The 7,249-nt window shown below is 43.2% G+C and overlaps 1 pseudogene; it reads right to left on the bottom strand.

Moving 5' to 3' along the window:
• Positions 1-860: 860 nt before the first annotated feature.
• The window catches only part of LOC139376890 (dihydropyrimidine dehydrogenase [NADP(+)]-like), a 192,698-nt pseudogene continuing 186,309 nt past the window's right edge, over positions 861-7,249 (bottom strand).

Raw genomic sequence — 7,249 nt, 5'->3', positions numbered from 1 at the left:
TGTACCATCTAAACTGCTGTGATATATTTTCCATTACAAAAAAACATAGTCTTTTCAGCTGTTTGAAGCTGGTGTACAAAAGGAAAAGAAGCAAAAATGAAACTTAGGAATGATAAGCTTAGAAATAGTGCATATAGAACAGATCTACCGCTTCTTAGACTTGCTTTCAATGAGAATGACAGATCTATAACTCATATCTTTATGTGAAATTTGTCATGTCGCCCAAACATTTACATACTGCAGCTTTAAATATAGTGCCCTTTAATATAGACCACACTAAGAAATATGAATAAAGACTTGCTAAAATCTCCTTCCGTCAACCCTGTGTTACTTCTACAAAGTTTTATCCCACTTAACCCCAACATTTCACCATCACTGTAAAGCCCTAGTTATTGTGTTGCTTTGACAAAATCATTTCTGAAGATTATCATATCTTTAATGTGATTAGTGATTCATTTACGTTTGTCCCTCAAAGTAAGTTCAACCCTGTTACGTGAACTGAGCTCTTGCTTTAATATGGAGAAACTATTCCTTTTAAAATATTTTTTTTTCAAATTTGAACATTGAACACGTAATAGTCAAATCATAAAAGCAGGTGAGCTGGTTCTACTATTTTTGACAATTTTGTGGTGTTTTTTTATTTTATTTTATTTAAACTCTTGAGATGGGAAAACATGTATTTTTATGAAGTTGAACATGTGCCCGTTATGACAATGTTAAAATTAGGTGAAATCAAATGTTTTTTTTGACAAAGTTACACTTCTCAAAAGGCACCAAATTGGTCGAAGGACTCGGATATTGCTTTTCAGCCTGTCGCTAACTCCAGCAGAAGTTTTACTGCGCGTACATGTTGCATGTGGCTAGTCGAACACCGCACTCTTCTTAGAGACAATACTGAAACATCAATCCATGAGTCAATGCCACATTTTCATTTGTGCCAAAACCCAATAGTTTTTGCTGTTATCTTGCAAATTCAGCAGGCTATGGTGTAAAATAGGCTTGTTGAAGTGTCGTCTTTATTTTATTACTTATTGTTAATGCTGTCTTTGGTGTGCTTGGTGTGCTTATCAATGCACAAGCACATTTTTTCCCCACTCCTATAAGTCATAAACAAATTTTACTGTGAAGTTTCAAATAAACTCAGCAAAAAAAGAAACGTCCCTTTTTTCAGGACCATGTCTTTCAAATATAATTTGTAAAAATCCAAATAACTTCACAGCTCTTCATTGTAAAGGTTTAAAACACTGTTTCCCATGCTTGTTCAAAGGAACAATAAAAAATGAATGAACATGCACCTGTGGAACAGTCGTTAAGTAACTAACAACTTACAGACGGCAGGCAATTAAGGTCACAGTTATGAAAACTTAGGACACTAAAGAGGCCTTCCTACTGACTCTGAAAAACGCCAAAAGAAAGATGCCCAGGGTCCCTGTTCATCTGCATGAATGTGCCTTAGGCATGATACAAGGAGGCATGAGGACTGCCGATGTGTCCAGGGCAATAAATTGCAATGTCCGTACTGTGAGACGCCTAAGACAGTGCTACAGGGAGACAGGATGGACAGCTGATTGTCCTCGCAGTGGCAGACCACGTGTAACAACACCTGCACAGGATCGGTACATCCGAACATCACACCTGCGGGACAGGTACAGGATGGCAACAGCAACTGCCAGGGTTACACCAGGAACGCACAATCCCTCCATCAGTGCTCACACTGTCCGCAACAAGCTGAGAGAGGCTGGACTGAGGGCTTGTAGGCCTGTTGTAAGGCAGGTTCTTACCAGACATCACCGGCAACAACGTAGCCTATGGGCACAAACCCACCATCGCTGGACCAGGCAGGACTGGCAAAAAGTGCTCTTCACTGATGAGTCACGGTTTTGTCTCACCAGGGGTGATGGTCGGATTTGCGTTTATCGTCGAAGGAATGAGCGTTACACCGAGGCCTGTACTCTGGAGCGGGATCGATTTGGAGGGTCCATCATGGTCTGGGGCGGTGTGTCACAGCATCATCGGACTGAGCTTGTTGTCATTGCAGGCAATCAGGGAAGACATCCTCCTCTCTCATGTAGTACCCTTCCTGCAGGCTCATCCTGACATGACCCTCCAGCATGACAATGCCGCCAGCTATACTGCTCATTCTGTGCATGATTTCCTGCAAGACAGGAATGTCAGTGTTCTGCCATGGCCAGCGAAGGGCCCGGATCTCAATCCCATTCTGCACATCTGGGATCCGTTGGATCTTCCATTTAAGAATGATGGAGGCCACTGTGTTCTTGGGGACCTTCAAATCTGCAGACATTTTTTGGTACCCTTCCTGTGCCTCGACACAATCCTGTCTCGGAGCTCTACAGACAATTCCTTCGACCTGATGGCTTGGTTTTTGCTCTGACCTGCACTCTCAACTGTGGGACCTTTATATAGAGAGTTGTGTGCCTTTCCAAATCATGTCCAATCAATTGAATTTACCACAGGTGCACTCCAAGTTGTAAAATCATCTGAAGGATGATCAATGGAAACAGGATGCACCGGAGCTCAATTTTGAGTCTCATAGCAAAGGGTCTGAATACTTATGTAAATAAGGTGTTTGTTTTTGATTTGTAATAAATGTACAAAAATCTCTAAACCTGTTTTCGCTTTGTCATTTTTATTTATTTATTTTATTTCACCTTTTATTTAACTAGGTAGGCAAGTTGAGAACAAGTTCTCATTTACAATTGCCACCTGGCCAAGATAAAGCAAAGCAGTTCGACACACACAACAACACAGCTACATATGGAGTAAAACAAACATACAGTCAATAATACAGTAGAAAAATAAGTCAATATACAATGTGAGCAAATGAGGTGAGATAAGGGAGGTAAAGGCAAAAAAAAGGTAATGGTGGCAAAAGAAATACAATATAGCAAGTAAAACACTGGAATGGTAGATTTGCAGTGGAAGAATGTACAAGGTAGAGATATAAATAACGGGGTGCAAAGGAGCTAAATAAATAAATACAGTAGGGGAAGAGGTAGTTGTTTGGGCTAAATTATAGATGGGCTATGTACAGGTGCAGTAATCTGTGAGCTGCTCTGACAGCTGGTGCTTAAAGCTAGTGAGGGAGATAAGTGTTTCCAGTTTGAGATTTGTGTAGTTCGTTCCAGTCATTGGCAGCAGAGAACTGGAAGGAGAGGCGGCCAAAGGAAGAATTGGTTTTGGGGGTGACCAGAGAGATATACCTGCTGGAGCGCGTGCTACAGGTGGGTGCTGCTATGGTGACCAGCGAGCTGAGATAAGGGCATTATGGGTTATTGTGTCGATTGATGAGGAAAACAGTTTATTTAATATATTTTAGAACAAGGCTGTAACGTAACAAAATCTGGGAAACGACAAGGGGCCTGAAAACTTTCCATATGCAATGTGTGTGTGTGTGTGCGCTTGCGTGCATGTATATGAAGCAGTCAGCTTCTCGATGCTCTTCAGGTAGAGCAGAGCATTCAGACCCAGGTAGTAGTCCTATATCAGGGTGAAGTCCTGGTTTTGAACAGCACTGCAGATCTGTCGTTGTGTTGTACAGTTGTGTTGTTTTATTCATACACACATGGACGTACAGCTAGAAGACACTATAGTGCCGTTATGCCCACACATGGCCAATGCCAACCACACACACATTCAGACTTCAGATAAGTAGACAACATGGACTTACGGTCAACTTATCTGAATAGGGTCCTAAGCGATGTGTCTGTCACTAGCAGGCTACTGTATATTTCTAAGATGTAGCAGAAGACACACAGTGCTGCAGTGGCCTAATGTGTCAAAACCACATCCCTCCCTACACTGTTTCCTTTTACACTTTAATGCATGAGGGGAGCACCTCTGGCCTTGTGGAAATTAAGACACTAAAAAGTCAAAGTATGGGAAAAAATAATTGACCCTACTACAGGTAGTTAACCACATATTCAGATACATCTGGGAAGTTACAGAAGGGGGTTTATTGAAATGTATTCTGTATGGTAAGTAACCATTTAGTGATGGCATACAGCAGTGGTAGATGCTTATGCCATCAAACACACAGAGAGAAGGGAAAAAAACACTGTTGCTTGCTCTCATAACCAACCCTCTCATAGGTGACACACATGGTGTAATGTGTATGCTAATAACCAGGAAACAGGTACAGGGAGTGAATTTAATAAATAAACAAACATGGAACAAAACAAAAAACACGAGTAGTGTACAGACATGAATCATATAAACAGAAATCAAAACGCCCGAGGAAAGAACCAGACAGATATAGGGGAGGTCATCAGGAAGGTGATTGAGTCCAGGTGAGGCTCATGAGGCGCAGGTGCGCGTAACGATGCTGACAGGTGTGCGTAATAATGAGTAAACTGGCAACAACAAGCACCAGAGAGGAGGAGCGGGAGGAGACGTGACAAATGGGCATTTTCTCATTTGGGAAAAGGCTGCCCTCCACCCTCTCTCCTCCTTCCTCTCTCCTCCGTGACCCGAAAATTGATGTGGTCTCTCACCGTTGCCGCTTGTTATAGACCGCATTCAGCCCCCAGCTGTCCATTGAACAACATATATGAATTGATTGTCCCTCATCTATCTTCAGAGTTTGTACTGTTAGGTGACCTAAACTGGGATATGCTTAACACCCCGGCCGTCCTACAATCTAAGCTAGTTGCCCTCAATTTCACACAAATTATCAAGGAACCTACCAGGTACAACCCTAAATCTGTAACCATGGGCACCCTCTTAGATATCATCCTGACCAACTTGCTCTCTAAATACACATCTGCTGTCTTCCACCAGGATCTCAGTGATCACTGCCTCATTGCCTCCGTGTCTCCGTAATGGGTCAACGGTCAAACGACCACCCCTCATCACTGTCAAACACTCCCTAAAACACTTCAGTGAGCAGACCTTTCTAATCAACCTGGCCCGGGTATCCTGGAAGGATATTGACCTCATACCGTCAGTAGAGGATGCCTGGTTGCTCTTCAAAAGTGATTTTTTCACCAGCTTAAATAAGCATGCCCCATTCAAACAATGTAGAATTAAGAACAGATATAGCCCTTAGTTCACCGCAGAATTGATTGCCCTTGACCAGCACCAAAACATCCAGTGGCGTACTGCATTAGCATCGAATACCCCCCGCGAAATGCAACTTTTCAGGGAAGTCAGGAACCAATATACTCAGTCAGTTAGGAAAGCTAAGGCTTGCTTTTTCTAACAGAAATTTACATCCTGTTGCACTAATTCCCAAAAGTTTTGGGACACTGTAAAGTCCATGGAAAATAAGAGCACCTCCTCCCAGCTGCCCACAGCACTGAGGATAGGAAACACTGTCACCACCAATAAATATACGATAATCGATAGTTTCAATAAGCATTTTTCTACGGCTGGCCATGCTTTCCACCTGGCTACCCCTACCCCGGCAAACATCTCTGCACCCCCTGCAGCAACTTTCCCAAGCCCCCCTGCTTCTCCTTCACCAAAATCTATACAGCTGATGTTCTGAAAGAGCTGCAAAATCTGGATCCCTACAAATCAGCTGGGCTAGACAATCTGGACCCTCTCTTTCTAAAATTATCCGCAGAAATTGTTGCAACCCCTATTACTAGCCTGCTCTACCTCTCTTCCATATCGTCTGAGATCCCCAAAGATTGGAAAGCTGCCATGGTCATCCCCCTCTTCAAAGGGGGAGACACTCTAGACCCAAACTGTGACAGACCTATTTCCATCCTGCCCTGCCTTTCTAAAATCTTCGAAAGCCAAGTTAAACAGATCACCGACCATTTCGACTCCCACCGTATCTTCTCCACTATGCAATCTGGTTTCCGAGCTGGTCATTGGTGCACCTCAGCCACGCTCAAGGTCCTAAAGGATATCTTAACCGCCATCGATAAAAAACAGTACTGTGCAGCTGTCTTCATCGACCTGGCCAAGGCTTTTGACTCTGTCAATCACTGCATTGTTATCGGCAGACTCATCAACTACTTCTCAGATAGAGGTCAGTGTGTCAAATCGGAGGGCCTGTTGTCCGGACCTCTGGCAGTCTCTATGGGGTGCCACAGGATTCAATTCTCAGGCTGACTCTTTTCTCTGTATTTATCATTGATGTCGCTCTTGCTCTTGGCGATTCTCTGATCTACCTCTATGCAGACGACACCATTCTGTATACATCTGGCCCTTCTTTGGACACTGTGCTAACGAACCTCCAAACGAGCTTCAACGCCATACAACACTCCTTCCATGGCCTCCAACTGCTTTTAAATGCAAGTAAAACTAAGTGCATGCATTTCAACCGATTGCTGCCTGCACCCTCCCGCCCGACTTGCATCACTACTCTGGACTGTTCTGACTTAGAATATGTGGACAACTACAAACACCAAGGTGTCTGGTTAGACTGTAAACTCTCCTTCCACACTCACATTAAGCATCTCAAATCCAAAATTAAATCAGCTTTCTATTTCGCAAAAAAAGCCTCCTTCATTCATGCTGCCAAACATACCCTCGTAAAACTGACTATCCTACCGATCATTTACTTCGACGACGTCATTTACAAAATAGCCTCCAACACTCTACTAAGCAAATTGGATGTAGTCTATCAGAGTGCCATCCGTTTTGTCACCAAAGCTCCATACACTACCCACCACTGCGACCTGTATGCTCTCGTTAGCTGGCCCTCACTACATATTCATTGCCAAACCCACTGGCTCCAGGTCATCTATAAGTCTTTGCTAGATAAAGCCCCATGTTATCTCAGCTCACTGGTCACCATAGCAACACCCACCCGTAGCACGCACTCCAGCAGGTATATTTCACTGGTCATCTCCAAAGCCAACACTTCCTTTGGCTGCCTTTCCTTCCAGTTCTTTGCTGCCAATGACTGGAACGAATTGCAAAAATCACTGAAGCTGGAGACTTATATCTCCCTCTTTAACTTTAAACATCAGCTGTCAGAGCAGCTTACCGATCACTGTACCTGTACACAGCCAATCTGTAAATAGCACACCCAACTACCTTATCCCGATAATATTACTTACCCTCTTGCTCTTTTGCACATCAGTATCTCCACTTGCACATCATCATCTGCACATCTATCACTCCAGTGTTAATGCTAAGTTGTAAATATTTCACCTCTATGGCCTATTTATATCCTTACCTCCCTACTCTTCTACATTTGCACACACTGTACATAGATTGTTTTATTGTGTTATTGACTCTACGCTTGTTCATGTGTAACTGTGTTGTTGTTTTT

Source organism: Oncorhynchus clarkii, chromosome 20, assembly GCF_045791955.1.
Source record: "Oncorhynchus clarkii lewisi isolate Uvic-CL-2024 chromosome 20, UVic_Ocla_1.0, whole genome shotgun sequence".
Classification (NCBI taxonomy): domain Eukaryota; kingdom Metazoa; phylum Chordata; class Actinopteri; order Salmoniformes; family Salmonidae; genus Oncorhynchus; species Oncorhynchus clarkii.
Note: the sequence above shows the minus strand (reverse complement) of the source record. Positions and strands in the feature narration are given on the sequence as shown.